At 40.5% G+C, this 16,116-nt stretch overlaps 1 long non-coding RNA gene across 1 annotated transcript in view; it reads left to right on the top strand.

Annotated features, from left to right (window-relative positions):
* The window catches only part of LOC140521355 (uncharacterized), a 594,446-nt gene that overhangs the window by 464,094 nt on the left and 114,236 nt on the right, over nucleotides 1-16,116 (top strand). The window lies entirely within an intron of this gene.

Below are 16,116 nucleotides of genomic sequence, written 5' to 3' on the forward strand. Positions count from 1 at the left end.
AAGACCATAGTTATCTAGTTTATAATAAATCCAAAGAACCAAGCTTTTGGAATAAATACTTATTGTTTGACAAAAACTCCTGGGAAAACTATGAAACAGTATGGCAGAAATCAGGTATAGATCAACATCTCATGCCATATACCAAGCTAAGGTCAAAATGAGAACATGATTTACCTATAAAAGGTGATACCATAAGCAAATTAAGAAAGCATGGAATTGTTTATCTGTCAGATTTATGGATAAAATGAGAATATGAGACCCAAGAAGATATGGAGAGCATTACAAAATGTAAAATAGATAAGTTTGATTACATAAAATAAAAAAAATTGCACAAACAAAACCAATGCAACCAAAATTATAAGGAGAGTAGAAAATTGGGGGAAAATTATTTTTTATCAAGTATCTCTGATAAAGGCCTCATTTCTCAAATAGGTAAAGAATTGAGTCAAATTCATAAAAGTACAAGTCATTTCCCTGTTGATAAATGGTCAAAGGACATGAACAGGCAGTTTTCAGACAAAGAAATCAAAGCTGTCTATAGTCATATGAAAAAATTCTCTAAATCACTATTGATGAAAGAAATGCAAATTAAAACAATTCTGAAGTACCACCTCCTACCTATCAGATTGGCTAATATGACAGAAAAGGAAAATTATAAATGTTAGAGAAAATGTGGGAAAATTGGAACACTAATGCCTTGTTGGAGGAGTTGTGAACTGATCCAACCATTCTGGAGAGCAATTTAGAACTATGTCCAAAGGGCAATCAAACTGTTCAGACCCTTTGATCTAGCAATACCACTGCTAGACTGTATTGCAAAGATATCATTAAAAAGGGAAAGGGACTTATATATACAAATACATTTATAGCAGCTTTTTTGTGGTAACTAAGAACTGGACATCAAAGGGATTACTAAACAAGCTGTGGTTTATTATTATAATATTGTTGTGCCATAGAAAATGACAAGCAGGATGATTTTAGAAAAATCTGGGAAGACTTATATGAACTGATGCATAGTGACGTGAAAAGAACCAGGAGAACATTGTACATTTTTGTTCAATGAAAAATTTTGAATGACTTACTATTCTCAGCAATACAATGATCTAAGACAATCCCAAAAGCCTAATGATGAAGCATACTATCTGCCTCCAGAAAAAGAACTGATACTGATTGAATACAGGCAAAATATGTTATTTTTCACTTTCTTTCATTTTTTTCTTTTATTTGAGTCTTCTCATGCAAAATTGGTAATATGGAAATGTTATACATAATTGCACATGTATAACTTAGATTGGATTGCTTACTATCTCAGGGAGGGGTGAGAGGAGGGAGGGAGGGATAGAACTGGGAAATTGGCACATTTGCTGAGAGCCCTCAAATTTAGAGAGTGCTGACAGATAATACTTGCACTCCTTCAGTGGGTAGAACCCATTGAGCTTAGCACCAGCTTGGCGAGAAAAATTAATTAAAATAAGAAACTACCACTTAGTGGATTCTTCCTCATCCAATCACAATGGCTTCTCTCCATCCCTAGTTACAGTCTCATGGAGTACCAAGGTCTCTTCCCTAGTGGCACCTTTTTGCTTGTGGTCTTAAGCCTCCTCTACACCCAAATTTTGGAGAAGGAAATGTCAAATCCCTCCAGTGTATTTGCCAGAAAAACCCCAAATGGGCTAATGAAGAATCAGAAACAACTGAAAATGATTGAACTGCAGAAACAGCAAACCCCCAAATTTGTCTCAAGAAGTTGATATTATGGCAAATTTTATGCTTTTTTTGTCCTGCCACCATTGTTGCTAGTTATGTTTCATGTAGTACAGTAAGTAAAAGCAGTGGAGAATAACAATGCAGCTCAGTGAAGGGAGTACTACACCTGAAGGCAGGCACATGTGGGTTTGAATGGTACCTCTGACACTCTAAGGACTGGTCACTTCACCTTCTCATCTGTAAAATGGGATCAGGTGAGTTGCTCTCTAAGATTCATCCCAGCTCTAAATCTATGATCTCCTGAATCCCCACTCTGCTGCTTGGTGGTTGTGTGATCTTGGACAAGTCACTTTCCACCCCACACCTCAATTTCCTTCTTGTAAAATGAATGGAGGTGGGGGAGGTCGGAGCCAAGATGGCAGAGTAGAAAGACGCACCTACCCTAGCTCTTCCCCCATGGGGGTAATACCTGTAAAGAAAGACTCTCAACAAATTCTAGAGCAGCAGAAGCCATGGAACAACAGAGAAGAGATTTCCAGCCCAGGATGACCTGAAAGGCCAATGGGAAAGGTCTGTCACACCAGACACTAAGCGGAGCCCAGCCCAGCCTTGGCCGAGTGGCACTGAGCTGGGAGGAGGACCCAAGCAAGCTTTGGGGTCTGAATCCCCAGTGGCAGTAGCAGTAGTTTGCAGATCCCTCAACCCACAGGTGCCAGAAGTCAGTAAGAGGGTTTTTTTCAGCTGGCCAAAAAGGAAACTGGGTCTTCCCATAGCTCCTGCATCAGGCAGCAGCAGCTCCCACAGCAGCCCGCATCCATTGTTGGATCGTAAAACCCCTGGGGAAACTGAGCCAGCTGATCCTTACCTCAGCCCTGTGTGGTGGCCCTGCCCCCACCTCATGCTCCTGGAAGAATTGAGCAGCTGATGTTTATCTCACACTAAATGATGGCCCTGCTCCTGACTAAAGCCCCTGGGGGAATTGAGCAGTTTATCTGAATCTCAGTCCCCAGTGCCGGCTTGGTGGAACTGGAGGCCAGGTGGTTGTTGAGAAGAAACTCTACTACTCACAGATTCTGGGCACAAGAGTTTCTTGTTGCTCCTAGACCAGTGTCCATGCTTGATTATGCCACCTTGGAGGAAATGAGATCTTACAGATTCCCAGCATATACCCTACTCTTAACAAAGAACCCAAAAGTCAAATAACTGGTTGGGAAAATGCCCAAAAAAGGGGGAAAAAATAAGAGTATAGAAAATTACTTTCGTGGTAAACAGATATCTTCTCTCATTCTTTTGGATGAGGAAGAACAATGGTTACCATTAGGGAAAGTCATAAAAGCCAAGATTTCTATATCCCAAACATCTAAAATAAATAATCAATAGTCTTAGGCCATGGAAGAGCTCAAAAAGTATTTTGAAAATCAAGTAAGAGAGGTGGAGGAAAAATTGGGAAGAGAAATGAGAGAGATGCAAGAAAATCATGAAAATTGAGTCAACAACTTGCTAAAGAAGATACAAAAAAATGCTGAAGAAAATAACACCATTAAAAATAGACTAACTCAATTGGCAAAAGAGGTTCAAAAAGTCAGGGAGCAGAAGAATGCTTTAAAAAGTAGAATCAGCTAAATGGAAAAGGAGATTCAAAAGCTCACTGAAGAAAATGGTTCTTTGAAAATTAGAATGGAACAGATAAGGGCTAATGACTTTATGAGAAACCAAGAAATCATAAAACAAAACGAAAAGAATGAACAAATGAAAGATAATTTGAAATATCTCATTAGAAAAACAACTGACCTGGAAAATACATCCAGGAGAGACAATTTAAAAATTATGGGACAACCTGAAAGCCATAACCAAAAAAAGAACCTAGACATCATCTTTCATGAAATTATCAAGGAAACCTGCCCTGATATTCTAGAACCAGAAGGCAAAATAAATATTGAAAGAATCCACTGATCACCTCCTGAAAGAGATTCGAAAAGAGAAACTCCTAGAAATATTGTAGCCAAATTCCAGAGTTCCCAGGTCAAGGAAAAAATATTGCAAGCAGTTAGAAAGAAACAATTCCAGTGTTGTGGAAATACAACCAGGATAACACAAGATCTAGCAGTTTCTACATTAAGGAATTGAAGGGTGTGGAATATGATATTCCAAAAGTCAAAGGAACTAGAACTAAAACCAAGCATCACCTACCCAGAAAAACTAAGTGTAATACTTCAGGGAGAAAAATGGTCTTTCAATGAGATAGAGGACCTTCAAGCATTCTTAATGAAAAGACCAGAGCTGAAAAGAAAATGTGACTTTCAAACACAAGAATCAAGAGAAGAATGAAAAGGTAAACAGGAAAGAGAAATCATAAGGGACTTAATAAAGTTGAACTGTTTACATTCCTACATGAAAAGACAATATTTGTAACTCTTGAAACTTTTTTCAGTATCTGGGTAGTTGGTGGAATTATACAGAGAGAGAGAAAGAGAGAGAGAGAGAGAGAGAGAGAGAGAGAGAGAGAGAGAGAGAGAGAGAGAGAGTGCACAGGGTGAGTTGAATAGAAAGGGATCATATCTAAAAAATGAAATTAAGAGGTAAGAGAGGAATATATTGGGAGGAGAAAGGGAGAAATGGAATGGGGCAAATTATCTCTCATAAAAGAGGCAAGAAAAAACTTTTCAATGGAGGGAAAAAGGTGGGAGGTGAGAGGGAAAATGTGATACTTACTCTCATCACATTTGACTCAAGGAAGAAATAAAATGTGCACTCATTTTGGTATGAAAACCTATCTTACAATACAGGAAAGTGGGGGAGAAGGGGATAAGCAGGGTAGGGAGGGATGATGGAAGGGAGGGCAATGGGAGGAAGGAGCAATTAGAAGTCAACACCCTTGTGGAGGGACAAGGTCAAAAAAGAGAATAGAAGAAATGGGGGGCAGGATAGGATGGAGGGAAATATAGTTAGTCTTACACAACATGACTATTATGGAAGTCATTTGCAAAACTACACATATATAGTCTATACTGAATTGTTTGCTTTCCCAGTGGGGATGGGTGGGGAGGGAGGAAGGAAGAGAAGTTGAAACTCAAAGTTTTAGGAACAACTGTTGAGTATTGTTCTTGCATACAACTGGAAAACAAGAAATACAGATAATGGGGTATAGAAATTTATCTTGGCCTACAAGACAAAAGAGAAGATGAGGATAAGGTAAGGGAGGGATGTTAGAAGAGAGGGCAGATTGGCGGTAGGGGTAATTAGAATGCTTGGCACTTTGAGGTGGGGGGAGGGGAGGGAAAATTTGGAACTCAAAATTTTGTGGAAATGAATGTTGAAAACTTATAATAAATAACTTAAAAAATAAAATGAATTGGGGCAGATAGTGAAGAACTAGAGTCTCTTTGGGTCCTAAATCCCATGACTGGATATTTTCAGGGGGCAAATTAGGAAGAGCAGTGGAATACCTGGGGAAGAGAAGCCATTCACAAGGGCAGTCACAACAGGAAATGTGCCTATCTGTGTTATCAGTTGGGGCCAACTCCCTGCCCTAGTTATAGATTTGGTACTGTAGTTTCTCATGCCTATCAGCTCATTCTGGACCCTGCTCCTATGGCCTCAGACAAGTCACCTGACATACTAGTGCTTCAACATTTCTAACAGTGATAATAGGGGTAAGGATGAGAGCCATATTTTATTAATAAAAGGGATTCTCAAATAAGAAGATTCCTTCTGCTGATGGAGATTGGCACCTTCTCATAAACTTGCTGTTTTGAAGACTTACCTAAGGAATTACCTAAGATTTTGAGAGGTTTCTTAAAAAGCAATTTATATAACATTTTTATAGTATTTCATATCCATTTGGGGCAGTGAGGTGGTCCAGTAGACAGAATTAATTAGGAAAACCTGAGTTCAAATCCTACCTCAGAGACTTACTAGTTGTGTAATATGGGCAAGTCATTTAAATTCTCTCAGCCTCAGTTTCCTGATCTGTGAAATGAGGATGATAATGCCACCCACTTCAACAGATTATTCAGAGGAACATATGAGATAACATACAGAATGTCCCAAAGTCTTAATGCTATGGGTATATATGTTTATGTATATGTATGTATGTGTATGTATATATGCATGTATGTATAAATGTATATATTGTATATATTATCTTTAATATATAATATGTGTGTCTACATACATATACATGCACACACAAAACCAATGTTTTGCAGATAAGGAAACTGAGGTACAGAGAAATGAATCACTTGCTCAGGGACACCTACTAGCAGGTGTCCCCGGCAGGATTCAGACCCCATTCTCCTGCTCTGGTCTATGCCTTTTGCCTGTGAGTGGGTGGGAAGCATGGCTGACTGGATTCTTTGGCTCCCAGTGGAAGGCTGGAAGGATAAACACAAGTCCTTGGAACACAATGTTCTTCCCCTGTGTTGAAGGTTCCTGCAGCTCTAGCCTTCTGCATCCCCTGTTCTTGGTGGTAGGAAGCCTGTGATTTGGATGATTTCCTAAAGCAGGCTGCCTCCATCAGTTAGCCTGGCAGAAAAAGAATGGACAGAAGAAAATGAAAAGACACCATTCTGGCTAATAATAGTGAAGCAATGAAATGTTCAATTAAGTTACCTGGGAGCTGTCTGCCATTTACATGTCATTCCCAAAGCCTGAGTGACATTTTGTCTTATCATGTTATTTCTCTTTGCTCTTATTTGGGGGGTGGGGCAGAATGAGGGCAATTGGGAATAAATGACTCTTCCGGGTTCATACATCTAGTAAATGCCTGAGGCTGGATTTGAACTAAGGTCCTCCTAACTTCAGGGCTAGTATTCTATTCACTGAGTCACCAGCTGCCCCCTCTCTTTGCTGTTATTAAAAGCTTTAAACTGCCCTAAGACTTTGGGGACACCTTTTAGAGAAGATGAAGCCTCAGAGTCCAGAACTCAGAAAGACCTGTGTTCAAGCTCTACCTACAACACATACTAGCTGAGTGACCTTGGGTAAGTCACTTAACTTTTCAATGCCTCAGGAGATTCTCCAGGACTGGATGTTGCAGAGCAGGGGCAGATCCACATTTGCCATGAGAAGTTTTCTGTGCCAGTGATATCACAGATCTAATTCAGAAATAGATTTCCATTCTACTTGTTAGCGTTATTGACAACACATGCTCTTTGTTGGGTTTATTAGAGTCACACCAAAATGGAGGCTATATTTTTCCCATAGGAACAGTGTTATACTTTGGGCTTGACAATACTGAATAGTGGATATGAGGCTGCATTCAGGTGCTGTGGATTTGGACCTGAGTTAAAAATCTACCTCTGTTGCTTAGTGTGACCTTGAGCAAATCACCTATCTTCTCTGGATCTATTTCATTATCTATTAAATGGGGACTTTAGATTCACTCTTGGGTACCTTCCAACTCTAGACCTCCAGGTGGAGAAGCAAGTGATTCCCTGTGGATGGTGAGATCCTCCAGATGCTTCTATTTGCATATGACATCATACTGATTGCATCAAGTCTCAGATCAGAGCAAAGGCTCTTGGAAGAAATTCATGATCACTCAAAGGAATTAGGCCTGTCTGTCCACATACACAAGATCAGATGGATAAAGAATGTCCATTGGGCAATGTCTGTTGCTCAGATTTCAAAATGTGTCTGGACTTGCCCAATACCATGTCTGTCTGGGACAGACTCTATTGGACAATGAGCTGGGGGTCCAGAATTGAAAGGGGGAAGGGAGGCATTTAATTAAGTACCTACTATGTGCCAGGCACTGTGTTAAAAATCTTGTAAATGTTATCTCATTTGATCCTAACAACCCTTGGAGGTGGATGCTATGATTATCATCCCTATTTTACAGTTAAGGAAACTGAGTTAAATGACTTACTCAGGGTTGCAACACTAGCACCTTTACTGACCCCAAGTTTCACATAAGAGCAAAGACCCAGCTTTTTAATATAAACATTTGACCAGGGTTGTTGTCTAGCAGTAAGACCTGGAATGTTATGGGGGAGGGGGATGTCTAATGGTACACATCTCCAGAGTAGGGATTGGGGGGGATAGAGAAAAAAGAAATTTATATGATAACTTTATGATATATGTATTTATTATATATTTTTGTTATATTTATTTATAACTTTATTATATATTTATATTATATATTTAGTTATATATTTTAAAGGATTAGCAAGTCATACATAATAGATTTGCAGTTTCATGTGCAATCATCTTTTTTATGTTATGTTATGTTATGAAAAGACTTGTTTTATTCCATAAATTAAAAATAAAAAAAATCTTACAAAAAGAACCAAAGACTAAGCCTCACCCAGAAGGCAATGGAGAAATCCACAGTGGGCATGAGCAGGCTGCAGCACATGCATAGCAAGGAAGAAGGACGGGAGGCAAGGTGGTTATCCAACAATTTGTATGACAGAAAGGATGGGATGGTCACGTGATGGGAGTTAGGGATGGCAGATGGACAACCGGAGTGTCCAATGTCCAAAAAAAGCACAGAAGGCCTCTGTTGGGTAATCCCTCTGTGGGAAGATGTGGATGAGAGCCTCGCAGGATGCTGGGCAGGCAGGGATAAATTGTGATCCACTTCCTGCATCCTTCATTGGATGGAACTCCCAAATCAATGAGCTCACCAATCCAGTTTTAGAATTTTTGTGGGAAAAATCTGTTTAGGGAAATCTGATATGTTCATAGATGCAAAGAATCACAGAGTTGGAAGAAACCCCAGAGGTCAATCGGTCCATCCTGTCTGTGCCTGAACAGAAATAGTCTCCACATACATAACGTCATTGGAAAGCAACCACTCAACATTCGCTTCAGACTTCTAGTCTTTTTTGCCAAAGTTTTTTTTATCATCTTAATTCATTTCCTAGCTGATTCCCTGAGGTTTTCTACATAGATCAGCAAGTTATCGGCAAATAGGGATAGTTTTGTGTTTGAGACAACTTTAGTTGGAAGGAAGTCTTTCATTTATCAGTTCAAATCAAATTCCGTTTCCTCTGATAAACTTCCCCACAAGTAAGCAGATGTTTTCACATCATTCCATTGATCTTAGAATATCCAAAATACCCACAGCTGCATCCTAACTTTGAAGAGTTCATTGAGGACTTTGGAAGGATGTGAAGAGGAAGAAGCTGAAAGAGGCCTTGGAAATCATATTATCCACACTCCTCATTTTACAAAGGAAGAAACTGATGGCCAGAGACATTAAGTGATATATGGCCATGGTCACATGCCAAATTAGTTGCAATGCAGGGACAGGAATTCTTGAGTACCATGTTCTTGTTCATCATCTTCATCTTTTCTCTTCCCATTGCCCTCTTCTGTCCCACCTAGCTCCTTAGCATTATCAAGAGAAGCCTTGTAAGGGTAAATAAGTCTCAGAAGGACATCCTGAGGAACCAGAACCTTAGTGAGAGGAAGAGAGAGAGTATGATGGTGTACGATGGTATGGATGAGAGAGCTTTAAAAAATTTGTTTTAACACCAGCTGAGGAAGGGAAGCATTTATTAATCACCTACTATGTGCCTGGCATTATGTTAAGAGCTGGACAGATACAGGTTACTTCTGACTCACAGTACAGTGGTGAGGGAAAACCATCCAGTGACTGATTAAAAAAAAAGCAAGGAATTAAGGGCAAGCCACTATTGGTCATTTTGGAATAAATGGGGTAGAGTGGTGAGACAATTAAAAAAAATAAGACTGTACCACTAATTAGTTCTTCTGAACTGGAAAGAAGGAGTACTTTTCTCAAGAATCCCCAGCTGACTCTTCACTAATCGCAGAAGATTTAATGTGTGAATCATAGCAAATGGAATTCACTCAATCATTCTTTTTTTCCATGAGCCAGCTTTATCATTCCATTTATCCCATTACGTCTGCATCTGGCTTTGCTGCCCTCAATCAATTTGTTCTAATTCCCCATGAGGGCCATGTTGTCACTCCTATAAAGCAGGAACCAAGCCAGTAAGTGAATTAGCTATATAGGGGGGCAATGGCATTACTAGCACACATTCACCATTCTTTGCCATCTACCGTTGGGTCACACTCAGATCAAATTTTGAAATGGACCTTTTGATAGGAGGTAATTTTCTTGACTCCGGTTTCCTGTTTACTCGGAATATTTTATATGTCCCAGAGAGTATCATTGCATGTTTGTAATTAGTTTCAGGCTACGACTTGCAGTTTTGAACTCAGTAGGAAGGAGGTTTGAATCTAAAACAAAATGTTTCACTTTTATCTTTTAAAAAGGCTAGAAATGTATTATGCTTTCAGCAAATGTGGTAATTTTTTTTTGGTAATTTTAATGTAACCGAGGTATATAAGGTCCAATAATACTTTACTTACCTGGATGTCATTGATAGAACAACTTCACCTATTTGAAACACAATGGAGAAACAAGAAGGAAAATGTCTATGAAAAAGCAAAAGAAATGTCACAAAATACAGGCACTTAAAGCTTTATTAATAGCTTAGACCACCACTTGGATCCTATTCACCCTGGTTTTAGGTACAATTCTAACCATTGGTAAATTCTAGGCAGTGTATTTAATAAAAGCTTTTCAGGTCTCTCTGCATGTGGTCTCAAGGAACACTGACACACAGAGATGGACCAAAAAGAGCACCTTAAATACATTCTTACAGAAAAGAAAAAGAGCCCCTTTCTGATCACTTGAAAAATTAAATGGATGTGTGCTATATTTAAAAGCTAGAAGTGGCAGATGATACAGCTCTCCATATAGCTGGGCAGTGGGAAATTCCAAAGGCTAGAGGAGCATTCAATCCCACTTTCCATACCCTTCAACCAGCAACTGCTTAGGATTGTTCCAAGATTCTCAGCATCACTTCTTGACTGCCATCTCTAAAATGGGTATAATAATTCAGACTGGATCATCTCTGAAGTCTCTTCCAGTTCTGACATACTGTGATCCTCTGAATACTCCCACTACCTGGGCGCACTTAGGTGATGTAGTGGATAGAGCACCAGTGAAGGAGTCAGGAGGACCTGGGTTCAAATCTCACCTCAGACACTTGACACTCACTAGCTGTGTGACCTTGGGCAAGTCACTTAACCCCAATTGCCTCATCCTGGGTCATCTTCAGTCATCTTGATGAATATCTGGTCACTGGATTCAGATGGCTCTGGAGGAGAAGTGAGGCTGGTGACCTGCACAGCCCTCCCTCACTCAAAACAAAGTCAAGCGCAAGTCATGTCATTATTTCTTTGGTGGCATGGTCTTTTTCAGTAAGAAAGGACGAACACACACTCCCACTGCCTGCTCATCGAGGTCAGATCAGGAAGACCTCTCAAAGGTCCAGATGAGCCTTGGTCTTTTCTACCTTATGAATCTTGAGTCACAATAAAGGAAATAAAGACATACGTACCCCAAAATTGTCATACACACGTCATTTAAACATGAATATTTTAATTAAACAAATATTTTTCTCCTCTTTTCTGAGCAAATGCCTTGATTCTTGAAGGGGAAATCTAGCTTACTGCCATATTATTATTATCATTCTCTTTAGGGAAAAAGACATATCAGCATAAACTCACAGAATAAATAAATGTCAAGTTTCTAACAAAAAAGTCAGGCTTGATCTTAGTTTCTGGGTAGTATTTTGAAATATTAGATCATACTATAAGATCATAGGATTCAATTCAGTTCCACAAACTTTGTGCTTGGTACTGTTCTAGAGACCAGCAAAATGCAAAATAAATAAATAATAAAACAAGCTTCTAACTCCAAGGAGTTTACATTCTTGTGGGCTACAAGATAATTAAATGTAAAATATGTGCATAGTAAGGCAGGGAAGTAGGAAAAGGCTCCTATAAGAGATTGTACCTGTAGTTTGTGGCTGACCAGTACTTTGATGGAATCTAGAGATTTAAGAGATGGAAATGAGGAGAGAGAGCATTCCAGACATGGGAAACAGATCGCTATGCAGAGGTATTGGAGGCAGGGTATGGAACATGGGAAATGTCAAGGATGTTAGTTGTTGTACATGCCGGCAGTCTAGAATAGGGGTTATCAAACTTTTTTAAAAAAGTATTTTAATAACTATTTCAGTATTGTAAATCCTAGTAGTTTCTTTCATGTCTTTAAAAACATCATTCCAAGAATGTTTCTACAGTCTTCAACAGACTCCCCAAGTGTCCTTAACACACACAAAAAAATTAGTAACTTCTACATTAGAAAAAAAGATTGGTGGGGCAGTAAGGTAGTGCAGTAAATAGAGCATTGCCCTGGAGTCTGGAGGATCTGAGTTCAAATCCGGTCTCACACACTTGACACTTGTTAGCTGTGTGACCTTGGGCAAGTCACAACCCCAATTGCTTTGCTTTCCCCCCTCCAAAAAAGAAAAAGAAAAAAGGGTTGAAGTCAGATTGTAAGAGGCTTTAAATGTTAAATGTGAGTTTGTATTTTATGCTAGAGGTAACAGGGCCCCAGTGAAGGTCCTTGGGCTGAGGAATGGCCTGATTAGGTCTGTGCTTCATGAATATCAGGGTTCAGAGAGAATTCATGCTCAGGGAATAATTGTATTAGAAGATCTCTAAGGTCCCTTCCAGTTCTGAGATTCTATGTTTCTAAGCTTATTCCAGTGCCGAAAATGTTTTACCCCTTTGCCTAAAGAGTAGCAGTATCCCTGAGCTCCCCTTCATCTTCTCTTGAGGCAGCAATGGTCCCAACTGTTTAGAAAACGTCTCCTTGCATTATCAGCTGCTACATCTCTGGCTGGTCTCCATCAGCCCTTTGCTGAGAGATCACCATGAGTCAGTGAGGCTATTTATAGCACCATAGTAGGACCTCCCCTCCTCTTGCTTCATTGAAGCTACGCTTTCATGGTGTTTCTCTGTCTCTGACATCATTCCATTTACTCCAGAGGGGAGTCCCTATCTCTGGCTTGGGCTTTGCCTACATCCTGAGCCCTTTAATCAAGCCATCCCGGCGCATGGCACCAAGCATCCAGATGCTTGGATTTCTGGGCCAGATGTTGGGCCACATTGCTTCTCTTTTCATCTGGCCCTTTGGCACCTGGTAGGCACAGCTGCAGAGTCTCTAACAAGTGAGGAAAAGAAGAGAGCTTGGCAGGGTCTAGGATTCAATGACTTTAATTTAAAGAAAGAAAAGACCAGAGTTTCCTTCTGTTTCTAAGCAGCTCCAGACTCCCACAACTAGAGGAAAGTGGTGACATCCTTCCATTCACTCCTGAAGTCCCATCCCATCGCCTTTACCCAGCTCTCATGCAACCATGAACTGTACAAAGGGAGACATCCTTCTGACTCCAGGCCCACTCTCTGTAACAGAGTCCAAGAGCCCTTAGCAGCTGCTGGGGATGAGGAGAGGGTATATGGTACATGTGGCCAAAAGAATATCAGACTGAAATTCAAGAAATTTAGGTTCTGCTCCCTACTCTGCTCTTAGATGATTTTGTGACTTTCAGCAAGTCATTTAACCTCAATAAATTTCATCTGTAAAAAGAGCAGTAAAATGGCATCAATCAATGAATCAAGTATTTATTAAGCACCTTCTGTGTCAATCAGTAAACATTTATTAAGAATCTACTCTGTACCAGGCTCTGAAAATACAAGTACAAAGTACAAAACAGTTTCTACTTTCAGTGAGTTTATATTTTAATGAAGAAGATATTACATTCAGCAAAAATTCAAGGTGAATAAATGCAAATAGATTCAAAGTTGTTAAATACAAATTTAAGAAAGACTATTATAATTGGGGGTCAGGAAAAGGTTGCTATAGAGGAGGATGCTTGAGTTGCATCTTGAAGATGCAACTTGAAGGCGAGACTGCATTCCAGGCAAGAGGGCCAGTGGAAGATGGAATGCCATATGTGAGGAACAGAAAGAAGGCTATTGGTCAGATCATAGAATATAGGATGTACCTGGAAAAATAGACTGGGGCTGGATTGTGTGTGGGGTTAAAAGCTAAACAGAGGCATTCATATTTTATCCCAGAGGACTGACCTTGTAGTCAAGGACCCTGGATAGCTAATCTCCTTAAGCCTGAGTTTTCTTATCTTTAAAGTGAGAATAATACCTATATGTGTTAAGTATGTATGTATCTGTGTGTGTCACATGGACCTCCCAAGACTGGTGGGGAATGGAATAATGTATCTAAAAATGTTACATAATTGCCAATTGTAATAATCAGTTATGTGAGGTAGGCATAGGAATCCAAGTGGGCTTCAGAGCCCAGAAGACCTGAATTCAAATCCATCTCTATAAAAAGAAGGGACTGGATAAAATGATCTCTAAGGTTTTCAGGTAGCTTTGACTAATGGAATCAGAATCTGGAGAGAACTGAATTCAAATTCCACTTCTAATGCTTACCAGCTAGGTAGCCGTGGGCATGTGACCTCCCTGTAGAGGTGTGTGTGTGTGTGTGTGTGTGTGTGTGTGTGTGATATCTGCCTCCCAAGGTTAATGTGAAGGTCAGTTGAAATAATTCAAACAATACCAGTTGTTTATTTTTATTATTATTATTATCGGTGACAAAAGGAAAGGATGAGTGTAGAAGAGAGAGGACTAGCTTTGGAGTTAGGAAACCATGCGTTCGAATCCTGCTTTACATATCTATTAGTCACATCACTATGGGCAAATCCCTTAAACTCACAGTGTCCTGAAGTAACTCTCTGCCACTCAAAGTTACAAACATTTGCTGAATTACACATCTCTATCAGTGAAATGATTTTCCTCCTAGAAAGTCTGTGATTCTTCATAAAGTCAGAAAATCCATCAGTAGTGACATGGGAAAAGGCTTCTTCTTAAGGATTCTGGGCATGGAGCCCTTTCCCATTACAGAAATCAAACAGAAGCGCCCCCTGGAGGTTAAAATGGGAATTGGCATTACATGTCTTGGCGCAGGACAAAAGCCACAGATTTTGGGCAAGAATCCCAGGCAAAGCTGTGCCTAGGTTTTTGAGCCCTTGGCAGAACTGGACTCCTTAGCCCACCTCTTCCTTTCCTCAACTCCAGATGCCACTTAAGCCCATAATTCCTAGTCCTACCCCTATTCCTTAAATGCTGGTGTGGGAGTTCCCACTTACCATATCTTCTGTCTGGCCCCATCTCCAAGGACTCATAACAATATCCATGGAATGGGTAGAGCTGGAAGAGAGTTTAGTGGTCATTTCATCCAACTCTCTTATTTTACAAAGGAGAAGGCTGAGACCAAGAAAGGTTAAGGGTCTTGCCTAAGATTGTGCAGCTATTTGGTGACAAAGCCCAGGAGTTGACCAATCTCCCATTGGCCTTGAGTTTCAGTTGACCAGTGGTCTGAGTTTCCTACCCTTCAAACCGCCCCTCATTCCTTTCCTGTTCTTCCCCCTCCCCCTTTGCATAATTTCAATTTTATAGTATAAAATGCTGCCAAAATCACAGCTCCTCATTATGGATCGGAGGTCCTGGAAGAGCTAATGAGCCAACCGAGGGTAGAATTGGTAATTGCCACAAAAGGCAAGGATGTTTCTGGAGTTATTCAGCCAATTAACATGCAGTACCATTACCCGGAAAGCAGTTAGGGGGTCATTTACCAGAAAGCTCGACCCAAGGCTTGTTTAGCTAAAGTTCACACCCTGCTAGAACCCACAACCCTTGAAGGTATGCAGTCTTTCGGCTCGCTCAGTGGTCAGCATGTTAGCACAAAGAGCTGAGTGGTCAGGAAGCTAGTGCTCAAGAATACTCAGCTCTGGAAGCCCCATCCCCCTCCTCAGGGTCAGCTCTGATGCCGTTCTGCAACTTGCTGCTATGGTCAGCTACCTAAGGGGACCAGGAGACGAGAGGCTTTTGCCTCTGTAAGTTTGAGGGGTTCTTGGTTCATGAATGATCTCGGTTTGCACATTAATATAATGTCATCAGAGCAATCTGGCACCAGGGGTGAACCTGGAAGTAACATAGGAAAGTTCTGTCTTCTCCTATTCCCATTATTCTTGGAAGGGGATAGAGTGTGAAAGGCGGAGTTTGGAACTGCCATCCCCATGAGCTCTCCGTGCAGATTTCTGGCTAAACAGCCAAATTTAGCAGCCGAGAGCATTAGAAAAGAATTTTGATTCTCTGTCTCTCTCTTTTCTCTCTCTCTCTCTCTCTCTCTCTCTCTCTCTCTCTCTCTCTCTCTCTCTCTCTCTCTCTCTCTCTCTCTCTCTCTCCCTCTCTCTCTCTCCCTCTCTCCCTCTCCCTCTCCCTCTCCCTTTCTCTCTTTTTCTCTCCCTTTCCCGCTCTCCCTTCCTCCTTCCTTCTCTCCTTCCCTCTCTTTTCTTCTCTCTCTTCCTTTTTCTCCCTTTCTCTCTCTTCTTCCTTCCCTCTCTATCTCTCTCCATATCTCCTCCCTCTGTGTTTCTGTTCCTCCCTCTTTGCTCCCTTCCCCCTCCCTCCCTCCTTCTGTCTCTGTCTGTCTCTCCC

The sequence above is a fragment of the Notamacropus eugenii genome, chromosome 1, assembly GCF_028372415.1.
Source record: "Notamacropus eugenii isolate mMacEug1 chromosome 1, mMacEug1.pri_v2, whole genome shotgun sequence".
NCBI classification, from domain to species: Eukaryota; Metazoa; Chordata; class Mammalia; order Diprotodontia; family Macropodidae; genus Notamacropus; species Notamacropus eugenii.